Source organism: Somniosus microcephalus, chromosome 14, assembly GCF_052327205.1.
Source record: "Somniosus microcephalus isolate GS21.2 chromosome 14, FLI_Smic_1.0, whole genome shotgun sequence".
Taxonomy (NCBI): domain Eukaryota; kingdom Metazoa; phylum Chordata; class Chondrichthyes; order Squaliformes; family Somniosidae; genus Somniosus; species Somniosus microcephalus.
This window is the reverse complement of record NC_141000.1, coordinates 76,096,300-76,111,720: the sequence shown is the minus strand read 5'-3', so window position 1 is coordinate 76,111,720 and position 15,421 is coordinate 76,096,300.

The window sequence follows — 15,421 nt, the reverse complement described above, 5'->3', positions numbered from 1 at the left end:
CAAGGTAAGGGGTCAATTAATTAAAATTAAAACTTTTTTTCCACAGGTTTATTATTTTTAAATACTTTAAAGCAAGGTAAGTTTATTTTTAGCCCCGTTAGAATATAAAATTATTTTTTTCAAAAATTTAAATTATTTTAAAATAGTTATTTAATGTAATTTATAGTTTATTTAAAAAGTGTGATTTAAAAAAAAAATTATTTGAAGGTTTACTGCTATTTTGGGGCCGTAGTATTTATAAGTTTTGACAGGTCTTCCTGTCAATCTTATGAATGGGCTTTTCCCTCCTCCGATTGGCTGCCCATGGCTCACGTGATCCCAGGGGACGCATCGCACTAACTGCGCCCCTGGGACACGCAAGCACAGCGCGCCGGCAGCTGGGCCAGGCCCTGGAGCGGAATTCCATGGGGCCCTACAGCTCAACTGCCAGCGCGCAAGGTAAGTGCAGGTCGGGGGCTTACACCCGCGGGAAGCCCCCGACCCGAATTTCTGGGCCATAGAATCTATAGCACAGAAACAGGCCATTCAGTCAACTGGTCTATGCTGATGTTTATACTCCAAACGAGCCTCTTCCCACTCTAATTACCTTTCCTTACCCTTCCCCCATATCCCGCTTTTCCTTTCTGCCTCATGTGTGCATCAAGACTCACCTTAAATGTGTCGATGCTAGCTGCTTCAACCACTCCGAGTTACACATTCCCACCACTCTCGGTGTAAAGAAATTTCTCCTAACCCTTATTTGATCTATTGAATATGGACAAACCAAACTGTCACGTATTTTCCCTTTAATTTATTTAGCCTTCAGAACCTGTTAAAAAACAAAATGGCTGACACTTTGATTACAGGAGAAAAGGACCCACGATCGCAATGCTTGTGCACTAACAGTGCCCTGCAAACTTCACCAGATTCAGCAGAGTTAAATTAGATCCTGCATTGATTAGACTTCCTGCTTTGGACATTTAAATGTTGATAGTTGTCAGATCTCTCTTAGCAACACTGGATGCCTATTTTGTACCAGCAAATGTTAGTGTCCAGCATTAATAAAGCGATAATGACAAAAAATGTGACGTATGTCGTCACCCTGTCATTATCACTGAATTTAAATATGGCCGCCCATGTTTGGGTGGCTGCTTTCCAAGACTGGCTCCACTTCCTCCGGAAAATCCAGTACAGGATCCTCACCCACCACATTAATGCTGTTAAATTGGTGCCAATCACGAGGAAAATTACGTTGTATAGCCTAAAGTTAGAATACGAAAAGTAATCATGTTGCTTATTGGTGCTGAAGTTAAAGATGTCACTGTTTATTTTAGTCTTAATACATAATTACTGCAACTGGCTCCTAGCCATAAAGAGCTCGTCAGTGTTGTGAAGAAGAAACAAATAACTCACAGGGTAGAATAGCAACTACACAGTCTTGTAAATAGGAAATGTCATTTCACTGACCTGGAGTCATACCTAACACAAAGGAAGATGGTTGTGGTTGTTGGAAGCTAATCATCTCAGCCCCAGGACATCGTTGCAGGAGCTTCTCAGGGCAGTGTCCTAGGTCCAACCATTTTCAGCTGCTTCATCAATGACCTTCCCTCCATCATAAGGTCAGATGTGGGGACGTTTGCTGATGATTGCAGTGCTCAGTTCCATTTGCAATTCCTCAGATAATGAAGCAGTCCGTGCCCACATGCAGCATGACCAGGACAACATCCAGCCTTGGGCTGATATGTGGCAAGTAACATTCACGGCACACAAGTGCCAGGCAATGACCATCTCCAACAAGAGAGAGTCTAACCATCTCCCCTTGAAATTCAATAGCATTAGTATCATTGAATCCCCCACCATCAACATCGTGGAGGTCACCATTGACCAGAAATTTAACTGGACCAGCCATATAAATAGTGTGGCTACAAGAGCAGGTCAGAGGCTGGATATTCTGCGGCGAGTGACTCGCCTCCTGACTCCCCAAAGCCTTTCCATCACCTACAAGGCACAAGTAAGGAGTGTAATGCAATACTCTCCACTTGCCTGGATGAGTGCAGCTCCAACAACACTCAAGAAGCTGGACACCATCCAGGACAAAGCAGCCCGCTTGATTGGCATCCTATCCACCGCTTAAACATTCACTCCCTCCACCACCAGTGGCTGCAGTGTGGACCATCTACAAGATGCACTGCAGCAACTCGTCAAGGCTTCGTTGACAGCATCTCCCAAACCCGCGATCTTTAAGGACAAGGGCAGCAGGCACATCGGAACGCCACCATCTCCAAGTTCCCCTCCAAGTTACACATTATCCTGACTTGGAAATATATTGCCGTTCCTTCATTGTCGTTGGGTCAAAATCCTGGAACTCCCTACCTAACAGCACTGTGGGAGTACCTTCACCTCATGGACCGCAACGGTTAAAAAGGCGGCTCACCATCACCTTGTCAAGGGCAATTAGGAATGGGCAATAAATGTTGGCCTTGCCAGCAACACCCACATCCCGTGAATGAATAACAAAAGATAAACAGTCTGCTGAGTACTTCTTTGTTTGGTTTCACAGGGAGAACTCAGTACTTGTTGTAATACTTGGAAGAGCACAGTTGCATCCAGCAGACCTCATTTTAGCCTGGTACTTCCTGTAATATTAATAGCCCATTCCTTACTTCTGTACAGAGCGCCACAAAGAACTCAATCGAAAACAGTGTGATTTAGGACCAGTTCAAACCGGTTTGGGTATTTAACTTAATTATATGTTGTGACCTACCTTAACTCAGCAACTAGTTAACAGGACATAATTATCTCAGGTGCCTCTCTGTCTACTAATTATATCAATGTGGGTCGCTGGGTCAAAATCCTGGAAACTCCCTCCTTAACAGCACTGTGGGAGTACCTTCACCACACAGACTGCAGCGGTTCAAGAAGGTAACTCACCACCACCTTCTCAAGGACAATTAGGGTTGGCAATAAATGTTGGCCTTGCCAGCGACGGCCACATCCCGTGAATGAATAAAAGAAAATTATCAGCCAGTTGCTATCTGTGCATTCTTGGCTTAAAGTATTTAAGCATAAATTTTATGATTGTTAAAATTAATGGGAAAAAAATTATGGGCCAGCGGTGTGAAATTTCTTGATATGCAGCCCTGGTGTGCAGCAGGAATGCATTATTAATGAGTTGCATATAAACCCTTTAATAATTACAACATTCATTTTATTGTGAAAAATGTAATTTTTTGTTATTTACACCTTATTTAGGACATAAGAAATTTCAGTTGAAGGAAAATGGTGGATGAATAAATATTTCAAAAACATATTGAACGATGGCCACATTGTGCAATCACAGAGTGATATTCTCTCGCTATAATTTAGCAGGTACTGTGTGTCAGTGACCTATAACTTTAAAATTACCAATCACAGTAACACCTTTAACATTGAAAATACATATCATAGTGACACCTACAGGTGCAACAGTTATTGCAGGTTCTTAGAATGAGTTTTCAATGAAATGCACTCTACATACCACATTTAATATATAATGGCCCAGATTTTGCGGTTGCAATGACAGTGAAACAGCCAGCATTGACCATCATTACAGTGCAAAACTGACAGCAACTTCTGGCGTCCACACATGTGCAGTTAATGCGGAGATCCGCAAGTTGCTTTCTGTGATACCCTGCTCCTCCACAGGGTGCGCTGTCGCAGTCTTCGCAGATGCAATCAGCACAGGATCAGTGATTTGACATGAACTTCAACTTTTTATGCACTATTCTCACTGTTAAGCCTTGTTGATTGAGGTGTAAATGAGTTTTTAATGGCGTACTAAGTCATAATTACTGCTGAACAACCTCTCTGGCCCTGAAAAACTAATTTATTAATTATGGAGTGTCATTCCCTCCATTCCACGGAATTTTTAAATAACATTTATTTTTTTAAGCTTGTTTATGATATTTCAGCTTTTACCTTAATCCCATGTGTATGTCCCAATCTCTATTTTGCTCTTTGTAAAATAATTAAAAAGTGAATGATAATAAGTGCTATTTACTTCCTGGTTTGCTGTCTGTGAAAATTCTTCAATCTGATTGGCTGCTGAGTCTGCTTGATGACTTCACTGTTCTTGGACGCCAGAGATCCCCTACAGGTGATGCCAGAATGAAATTAATGGCGGGAAAGGTGAAATCCACGCCACAGAGATCACGAGATCTTTGTGGGCGGCTTTGTTCGAGGTCAGTGATGAGCGCCGTCCTTTCACCGCTGACCGCAAAATCCGGGCCATTAAAAGGATAGATATGAAACCAGAACAATGAAGACATTTTCCACCCTCAGAAAATTTGCCAAAATACGTGTGTCCAGCACTAAGCTGTATCAAGTTAAATGGTATCTAGCATGCATGCAACAAGCATTTTCACCTTAAACAGCTTTACCTTAACTTAGCTTCATCATTGGTTTTATCATTTTGGAATCCTAGCCTTAACACCATCACAGAAGACCCAATATTGATGTATGACACACCTTGTATCTTTCAGGAAATCTTTTAATGTTGTAGATCACTTATGTTTCCACCAACAACAACCTGCATGCTGCATGCGCAGATATGTTTTGGGAGGCAGGGTGGCCATATACATTAATACAAAAGCAAAATACTGCAGGTGCTGGAAATCTGAAATAAAAACAGAAAATACTGGAAATACTCAACAGGTTCTGACGAAGGGTCATCGACCTGAAACGTTAACTTTGTTTCTCTCTCCACAGATGCTGCCTGACTTGCTGAGCATTACCAGCATTTTCTGCTTTTATTGGCCATATACATTACTATGTCAAGGCTCATCAACCATGCAGCATTTCACTAAGCTGTTCAGAATTGTGGGGGGAAAAAAGCCCATAATGTACAAGAGATGTGAGCAACAGGAGGAGGAGGCCCAACCAACTGGAAATCTCTAATTAGGTGTGAAGAGATTACCCTTGAAATAGTGGACTAGAATGTGTGGCGCTATCAGCAAGGATCATGCAGATAGGTATTGTGCACCTGCAGGATAGCGCTTATCACTGACACTTATTCTACATGCTCCTAATGTTTCATGCACTCTGTCATTCACTGACTTATATTGCAGCTGTTTGAGGTGAAAGTGCTTATTGCAAACATAGGGCACCATTTAACTTGATGCAGCATCAGTGTTGGATACACTTTGGCAAACTTCCTGTGGGTGGAAAATGTCTTCTGTATCTGTGAGGCCGTCCTCCTCTCCAGGGTCAAACCAAGTATTAGCAAATCACATTTGCTACAAGCAGTGTGTTGCTGGTTCCATTGTAATACTTGTTCCTCGTTGTTTCTATAGGTGTCTGTAAGAAGACAACCAACAGCTGCCCCTCAAGAAGCAAAGCTTTCCCCTGTATATGCCATTTTTCATGGTTTCTGTGGTTCTTCCACTGAAATTACTATAGAAATTTATCCCCCAGTCTTGGATGAGTCCTGCAGTTCAACATCAGTAAGACCAAAACCATTGTCTTTGGACCCCATTACAAACTCTATTCCTTCAACACTGAGTCAATTTCTCTCCCCAGCCACTCTCTAAGGTTGAACCAAACCCTTCACAACATTGGTATTATGTTTTAACCCTGAACTGAGCTTTAAACCTCACTTCCTATCCATCACTGCAGATTGGCTGCTTTGACAGATCTCCCCAAGGCAGCTTGAAAGGAAACATCACCAGAACTGCTTACTTACACCACCACAGCATTGCTTACCACTATCCCACTTCATGCCCCTTTGTTACTGCAGTCATTAATACCTTTGTCGTTTCCATATTGCACTATTCCAATGCCTTCCTTATTGGCCTTGCACCCACTTCCCTTCATAGATTCCAACTTGTCCAGAAATCTGCTGTTTGTGTCTTGCCCACACAAAGACCAGAATTTTGCTGGTGCTCAGCGGACGGGATGGGTGGCGGGTCAGCTGTTTAATTTAAAATGATTGACAGCAGTTCGGGAACCCACTGTCAAAACACGTACCCATAACTTTCCCAATGTCGGGTCTGTCAATACTGAGCATACCCAACAGGCAGCGGCAATTAAAATCATTAGTGGCTTGTTTACAGCAATCTATCAATGGTTTTTGTTAAGTCTGTGTGTTCCAGTTATGGTTAATATGAATCACTGCACACAGACCACAAGAATAACTTTAACAGGTCTTTACTAGTCGAAGGTCAGGGCTGAACTGCCCAATAAATCATTACACAGCACTTATATACCGGTGTGGTCACCACCGGTATTACAGTATACAGCAGCCAAGATAAAGTAGTGCATCTCTTAAAATAGTTCTCTTAAAGGTGGAATGGTTACATACACCGCAGTTTTTTCCCAGTTTTTTTAATTTGACTGGTCGCTCACCGGTTTCCCGCTGTGCCTAGACCTCATCTGTGAAGCTGAGGCGGGAGGTCAGTGGCCATTGAATCAGCTGATGAGTTGACAGCTCCAAATGTCAAGTCAAAGCTCCCAGCTGATTGAGACTTGTTCCCTTAACCACCAGATTTTCTAAACTGCACTTCCACTACAGATTCAGGATGCTGCAAGTCTTTACACAAGTCTCTATCCAGTCTGACCTCATTACTTCTCCCACCATTAACAGACCACTTCTGTCATCTCTACTTCATCTGCCAACTATTCCATCAGCATGGGTACCCTTGAAACTCTCTCACCTTGGTCCTCAGAATCCCACCACGATCACCAGACCCATCAGCAGCACCACCAACCTTCTCCGCAATCACCTGATGCTGCACAGGACACAGGGCATCAGAGCACAGAGAGCTTGAGTACAGAGCTTGGACACAGAGCTGGGAGATTGCAAACGCAGTGGATCGCAAGCAGTTTGGAGGAATTTTGTGAATGCAGGAATTCGGTGGAGAGGAAGAAGGCGGTTGAGCTGTCTGACTGAAAAGGAGGAGTGGAGCCACAGAACCCAAGGTCTCTTAGTTAATAGACACAAGAGCAGACCTGCAGTACAGTGAGAGGAGTGGCCGCAGATAAAGGTAGGCCCAAGAGCCCGGAGTGAGTGCGAGTGTCAGGGAGCGAGGTAACTAACGTCAGCGCAAGGGAAGGAGCTGATTGGTGAGTAGTTGGTGATTTTTTTTGAAGTCTTAAGTTTATTTATGTTAAGTTACTTAATAGTCTAATAAGTAGAGGCATGGCAGGGCACCTCGGTTTCAGAGCTTGAGTAGCAGCTGGTGTCACTGCGGTGCATCCGTGAGGCTGAGAACTTCATGGATAGCACGTTTCAGGAGGTGGTCACCCCGCAGCGTAAGAGTGTGCAGGCAGCGAGGGAATGGGTGACCGTCAGACAGACAAGGAGGACCAGGCAGGTAGTGCAGGACTCCCCTGAGTGCATCTCGCTCTCCAACCAGTGAATACTGGTGAGGGTGTTGGTTCCTCTGGGGAGTACAGCCAGAGCCAAGTCCATGGCACCACGGGTGGCTCAACTGTAATGGGGGGGGGGGAGGAGGAAGATCGGGAAAGAAATAGTGATAGGAGATTTGCTAGTTTGGGAAACAGAGAGGCATTTCTGCGGCCGCAGACTTGATTCCAGGATGGTATGTTGCCTCCCTGGTGCCAGGGTCAAGGAACATTCTGAGGGGGGAGGGTGAACATCTAGAGGTCGTGTCCATATCGGTATCAATGACATAGGTAGAAAGAGGGATAAGGTCCTGCAGACAGATTTTAAGGGAGCTAGGAAAGAGATTAAAAAGCAGGACCTCAAAGGTAATAATCTCCAGATTACTAGCCACGAGCTAGTGAGTATAGAAATAGGAGGATAGAGCAGATGAATGCGTGGCTGGAGAGATGGTGCAGGAGGAAGGGCTTTAGATTCCTGGGACATTGGGACTGGTTCTGGTGGAGGTGGGACCTGCACAGGCCGGATGGGTTGCACCTCAACAGAGTAGGGACCAATGTCCTCGCCGGGGGTGGGGAGGGGTTGCAAGTGCTGTTGGGGAGGGTTTAAACTAATTTGGCAGGGGGATGGGCACCAGGATGTGGCATTAGAAAAGAGCAATAAGGTGCACAAAGTATTGGGGGAGACAGATAGTGAGGTATTAGGTGAGGTCAGACTAAGAGAGAATACAAAAAGGTCTAAGACAGGTTTACAGTGCATGTGTGTAAATGCACAAAGCGTGGTACATAAGAACATAAGAAGTAGGAGCAGGAGTAGGCCATACGGCCCCTCGGGCCTGCTCCGCCATTCAATAGGATCATGGCTGATCCGAATCTAGACTCACGTCCACTTCCCTGCCCTCTCCCCGTAACCCCTAATTCCCTTATCTGCTAGGAAACTGTCTATCTCCATTTTAAATTTATTTAATGTTGCAGCTTCCACAGCTCTCTGGGGTAGCAAATTCCATAGATTTACTACCCTCTGAGTGAAGAAGTTTCTCCTCATCTCAGTTTTGAAAGGGCAGCCCCTTATTCTAAGATTATGCCCCCTAGTTCTAGTCTCACCCATCAGTGGAAACATCCTCACCGCATCCACCCGATCAAGCCCCCTCACAATCTTATATGTTTCGATAAGATCGCCTCTCATTCTTCTGAACTCCAATTAGAGTCCCAACCTACTCAACCTTTCCTTATACATCAACCCCCTCATCTCCGGAATCAACCGACTGAACCTTCTCTGAACCGCCTCGAGAGCAAGTATATCTTTTCTTAAATATGGAAACCAAAACTGCACGCAGTATTCCAGGTGTGGCCTCACCAATACCCTGGATAACTGCAGCAATACTTCCCTGTTTTTATACTCCATCCCCCTTGCAATAAAAGCCAAGATTCCATTGGCCTTCCTGATCACCTGCTGCACCTGCATAATAACTTTTTATGTTTCATGCACCAGGACCCCCAGATCCCTTTGTACTGTAGCACTTTGCAGTTTCTCTCCATTTAGATAATAACTTGCTCTTTGATTTTTTCTGCCAAAGTGCATAACCTCACACTTTCCAACATTATATTGCATCTGCCAAATCTCTGCCCACTCACTTAGCCTGTCTATGTCCTTTTGCAGGTTTTTTATGTCATCCTCACTCATTGCTTTCCCTCCCATCTTTGTATCGTCGGCAAACTTGGATATGTTGCACTCGGTCCCTTCCTCCAAATCGTTAATATAGATTGTAAAGAGTTGGGGTCCCAGCACTGACCCCTGCAGAACACCACTAGTTACTGATTGCCAGCCCGAGAATGAACCATTTATCCCAACTCTTTGTTTTCTGTTAGATAGCCAATCTTCCACCCATGCCAGTATATTACCCCCAATCCCGTGATTTCTTATCTTGATCAGTAATCTTTTGTGTGGAACCTTGTCAAATGCCTTTTGGAAGTCCAAATACACCACATCCACTGGTTCCCCTTTATCCACCCTGTATGTTACATCCTCAAAGAATTCGAGCAAATTTGTCAAACATGACTCCCCTTCATAAAACCATGCTGACTCTGTCCTATTGAATTATGTTTATCCAAATGCTCTGTTACTGTTTCCTTAATAATGGACTCCAACATTTTGCCAACCACAGATGTTAAGCTAACTGGTCTATAGTTTCCAGCTTTTTGTCTACTTCCCTTCTTAAATAAGGGTGTTACATTAGCAGTTTTCCAATCTGCCGGGACCTTTCCTGAGTCCAGGGAGTTCTGGAAAATAATCACCAATGCATCCACAATCCCTACCGCCACTTCTCTCAAGACCCTAGGATGTAGGCCATCAGGTCCGGGGGATTTATCTGCCTTAAGTCCCATTATTTTACTGAGTACCATCTCCTTAGTGATTTTAATCATCTTTAGCTCCTCCCCCCCCCCCCCCATTGCCCCCTGTTTGTCCAGTGTTGGGATATTTTTAGTGTCCTCTACTGTAAAGACTGATACAAAATATTTGTTCAGCATCTTTGCCATCTCCATGTTCCCCACCACTAGTTTCCCAGTCCCATCCTCTAAGGGACCAACATTCACTTTAGCCACCCTTTTTCTTTTTATATAGCTGTAGAAACTCTTGCTATCTGTTTTTATATTTTTTGCTAGTTTACTTTCATAATCTATCTTCCCTTTCTTAATTAATCTTTTAGTTATTGGTTGCTTGCTTTTAAATGCTTTCCAATCTTCTATCCTCCCACTAGATTTGGCTACTTTATATGCTCTTGTTTTCAGTCGGATACTATCCTTTATTACTTTACTAAGCCACGGATGGCTGTCTTTTCTTTTACTCCCCTTTTTCCTCAGTGGAATATATTTATCTTGAAAGATGTGAAATATCTCCTTGAATGTAGACCACTGCTCTTGTACCATCTTACACTTTAATCTGTTTTCCCCATCAACTTAAGTCAATTCTACTCTCATAATTTCATAGTCTCCTTTATTTAAGCTCAGTATGCTGGTTTGAGATCCAACTCTTTCACCCTCAAACTGAATTTGGAATTCAACCATATTATGGTCACTCATTCCAAGGGGATCCTTTACTAGGACATTTTTTATTAATCCTGTTTCATTACACAGGACCAGATCTAAGATTGCCTGTCCCCTGGTTGGTTCAGTTACATACTGCTCAAGGAACCCGTCCCTAATACACTCTATGAACTCTTCCTCAAGGCTGCCATGCCCAATTTGATTAGTCCAGTCAATATGAAAGTTAAAATCCCCCATGATTATAGCTGTTCCCTTATTACAAGTCCCAACTATTTCCTGATTTATACTCCGACCAACAGAGTTGCAACTGTTAGGAGGCCTATAGACTACGCCCACTAGTGACTTTTTCCCCTTCTTATTCCTTATCTCCACCCAAACTATTTCACTATCCTGATCCTTTGACCCAATATCATTTCTGACTATTGCAGTGATTCCATCCTTGATTAACATAGCAACCTCACCTCCCTTTCCTTCCTGTCTGTCCTTCCTAATTGTCAAATACCCTTGTATGTTTAGTTCCCAGTCATGATTATCTTGCAGCCATGTTTCCGTAATGGCCACCAGATCATACCCATGTGTAGTTATTTGTACCGTCAACTCGTCAATAAGGTTGGTGAGCTGCAAACACAAATAGACACATGGGAATATGATGTTGTGGCGATAACAGAGACCTGGCACAAAAAAGGGCAGGATTGGGTATTAAATATTCCTGGATATAAGGTGTTCAGCAAAGAAAGGGAAGGAAAGAAAGGAGGTGGGGTGGTAGTATTAAGGAGAATATTACAGTGCTGGAGAGAGAGGACGTCCTGGAGGGGTCAAGGACAGCATATATTTGATTAGAGTTGAGAAACAATAGAGGTGCCATTACACTACTAGGTGTATTCTATAGGCCACCAACTAGTGGGAAGGATATAGAGGAGCAAATTTGCAGGGAAATTACAGAGAGGTGCAAGAACTATAGAGTAGTGATAATGGGGGACTTCAACTATCCTAATATAGGCTGGGATAGTAATAGTGTAAAGGACAGAGAGGGGAAGAATTTCTGAAGTGTGTTCAGGAGAACTTTCTTGATCAGTACGTTTCTGGCCTAATGAGAAAGGTAGCATTGCTGGATCTGGTTCTGGGGAATGAGGTGCGTCAAGTAGAGCAAGTGTCAGTAGGTGAACATTTAGGGAACAGTGATCACAGTATCATAAGGTTTAGACTAGCTATGGAACGGGACTAGGAGCAATCTTGAGTAAAAATACTTCATTGGAGGAAAGCCAATTTCAGTGGGTTGAGAATGGATTTTTCCCGGTAAATTGGAATCAAAGATTGGCAGGCAAAACTGTAATCAAACAATGGGCTGCCTTTAAACAGGAGATGGTTCGAGTAAAGTCGAGGTACATTCCCATGAGGGGGAAAGGTAGGGCAACCAAAGCCAGAGCTCCCTGGATGACAAAAGAGATAGAGAGTAAGATGAAGCAGAAAAAGGGGCCGTATGACAGATGTCAGGTTGAGAATACAAGTGAGAACCAGGCTGAATATAGAAAGTTCAGAGGGGAAGTGAAAAAGGAAATAAGAGGGGCAAAGAGAGTGTAAGAGAATTTTTTTTAATTTATTATTTCATGGGATGTGGGCGTCACTAGCAAGGCCAGCATTTATTGCCCATCCCTAGTTGTTCATAAGAAGGTGGTGGTGAGCCGCCTTCTTGAACTGCTGCAGTCCGTGTGTTGAAAGTACTTCCATAGTGCTGTTAGGGAGGGAGTTCCCGGATTTTGACCCAGCAACGATGAAGGAATGACGATATATTTTCAAGTCAGGATGGTGTGTGACTTGGAGGGGAACATGGAGGTGGTGGTGTTCCCATGTGCCTGCTGCCCTTGTCCTTCTAGGTGGTAGAGGTCGCGGGTTTGGGAGGTGCTGCCGAAGAAGTCTTGGTGAGTTGCTGCAGTGCATCTTGTAGATGGTACACACTGCAGGCATGGTACACTGGTGGTGGAGGGAGTGAATGTTTAAGGTGGTGGATTGGGGTGCGTTGTCTTGGATGGTGTCGAGCTTCTTGAGTGTTGTTGGTGCTGCACTCATCCAGGCAAGTGGAGAGTATTCCATCACACTCCTGACTTGTGCCTTGTAGATGGTGGAAAGGCTTTGGGGTGTCAGGAGGTGAGACACTCGCCACAGATTATCCAGCCTCTGACCTGCTCTTGTTGCCACAGTCATCAGCAAACATCCCCACTTCTGACCTTATGATGGAGGAAAGGTCATTGATGAAGCAGCTGAAGATGGTTGGGCCGAGGACACTGCCCTGAGGAACTCCTGCAGTGATGTCCTGGGGCTGTGATGATTGACCTCCAAACACCACAACCATCTTCCTTTGTGCTAGGTATGACTCAAGCCAGTGGAGAGTTTTTCCCCCGATTCCCATTGACCTCAGTTTTACTAGTGCTCCTTGATGCCATACTCGGTCAAATGCTACCTTGATATCAAGGGCAGTCACTCTCACCTCACCTCTGGAATTCATCTGTTTTGTCCATCATTGGACCAAGACAGATGTTGTCAGGGCCCACAGCCTTTGCTGCATCCAGTGCACTCAGCCGTTTCTTGATATCACGTGGAATAAATCGAATTGGTTGAAGACTGGCTTCTGTGGTGGTGGAGCCCTCAGGAGGAGGCTGATAGGGATCATCCACTCGGCACTTCTGGCTGAAGATGGTTGCAAACACCTCAGTTTTGTCTTTTGCACTCACATGCTGGGCTCCACCATCATTGAGGATGGGGATATTCATGGAGCCTCCTCCTCGCGTTAGTTGTTTAATAGCCCACCAACATTCACGACTGGATGTGGCAGGACTGCAGAGCTTTGATCTGATCCGTTGATTGTGGGATCACTTAGCTCTGTCTATAGCATGCTGCTTCTGCTTTTTAGCATGCATGTAGTTCTGTGTTGCAGCTTCCCCAGCTTGACACCTCATTTTTAAGTATGCCTGGTGCTGCAACTTGCATGCTCTTCTACACTTCTTATTGAGCCAGGGTTGGTCCCCTGGCTTGATGGTAATGGTGGAGAGGTTACAGATTGTGGTGAAATACAATTCTACTGCTGCCGATGGCCTACAGCGCCTCATGGATGCCCAGTTGTGAGCTGCTAGATCTGTTCGAATCTATCCCATTTAGCATGGTGGTACTGCCACACAACATGATGGAGGATGTCCTCAGTGTGAAGATGGGACTTCGTCTCCACAATGACTGTGCGGTGGTCACTGCTACCAATGCTGTCATGGACAGATGCATCTGTGACAGGTCAATTGGTGAGTGTAACATTTGCATATTGAATTATCATTGGCCCGCAGGCATCTGTAAGGAATACCTGTCATATTCACATGTGATCACATGCTGAGTTGTCATTGGCCTGCAGGCATCTGTAAGGACTACTATTGTTTTGAAGACCCAGGCTAGGGATCCTAATGCCAGGCTTTCCCCACGGTGCTGCTATGAATAAGATCACAGACCTAATGCTTAATAAAAGAGTTAAACTGTAATACTCCGTTGTCCAGCAATTTATTATTTTTGTACAAAGTGTGCAAAACAAGACAGTGAGGACAAGCTCAAGTAGGTTTTTCCCTCATGTTGGTTCTCTCACCACCTGTCGCAGGCTCAGACTGGCAGCTATGTCCTTCAGGACTCGGCCAGCTCGGTCAGAAGTGGTGCTACCGAGCCACTCTTGGTGTGGACATTGAAGTCCCCCACCAAGAGTACATTCTGTGGCCTTGCTACTCTCAGTGCTTCTTCCAAGTGGTGTTCAACATGGAGGAGTACTGATTCATCAGCTGAGGGAGGGCGGTAGGTGGTAATCAGCAGAGGGTTTCCTTGCCCATACTTGACCTGAAACCATTAGACTTCATGGGGTCCAGAGTCAATGTTGAGGACTCTGGACCCCATTACGTTAGATTGGCAGCTAACATAAAGGGGAATCCAAAAGTCTTCTATAGGCATATAAATAGTAAATGGGTAGTAAGAGGAGGTGTGGGTCCGATTAGAGACCAAAATGGAGACCTACGCATGGAGGCAGAGGATATGGCTGAGATACTAAATGAGTACTTTGTATCTGTCTTTACCAAGGAAGAAGATGCTGCCAAAGTCATAGTGAAAGAGGAGGTAGTTGAGAGAATGGATGGGATAAAAATTGATAAGGAGCAGGTAGTAGAAAGGCTGGCTGTAATTAAAGTTGATAAGTCACTAGGAATGGATGGGATGCATCCTAGGATATTGAGGGAAGTAAAAGTGGAAATTACAGAGGTACTGGCCATAATCTTCCAATCCTCCTTGGATACGGGGCTGGTGCCAGAGGACTGGAGAATTGCAAATGTCACACCCTTGTTCAAAAAAGATGTAAGGATAAACCCAGCAACTACAGGCTAGTCAGTTTAACCTCGGCAGTGGGGAAGCTTTTAGAAATGATAATCTGCGACAAAATTAACAGTCACTTGGACAAATATGGATTAATTAAGGAAAGCCAGCATGGATTTGTTAAAGGCAAATCGCGTTTAATTAACTTGATTGAGTTTTTTGATGAGGTAACAGAGAGGGTTGATGAGGGCAATGTGGTTGACGTGGTGTACATGGACTTCCAAAAGGCTTTTGATAAAGTGCCACATTATAGGCTTGCCAGTAAAGTCGAAGCCCATGGAATAAAAGGGACAGTGGCAGCATGGATACAAAATTGGCTAAGTGACAGGAAACAGAGAATAGTGGTGAATGGTTGTTTTTCGGACTGGAGGAAGGTGGTGTACCCCAGAGGTCGGTACTAGTACCACTGCTTTTCTTGATATATACAGGAAACTTTGTGTTATCCGGAGGCTAACTGTCCGGAATGCTCGAGCCACCGGCAAAAATCAGGAGCCGTTTCGTTAGGTTTTTTTTCTTCTCGTTGCTTTTTTCTCAACAGTCAAGCTCTGCTAGGTCTCGCTGAAGCTGTTGCTAAGCTACAGAGACGCTACAGAGACGCTTGGACTGTTTAGAAGCTGTTAAGCAACAGAGTTTG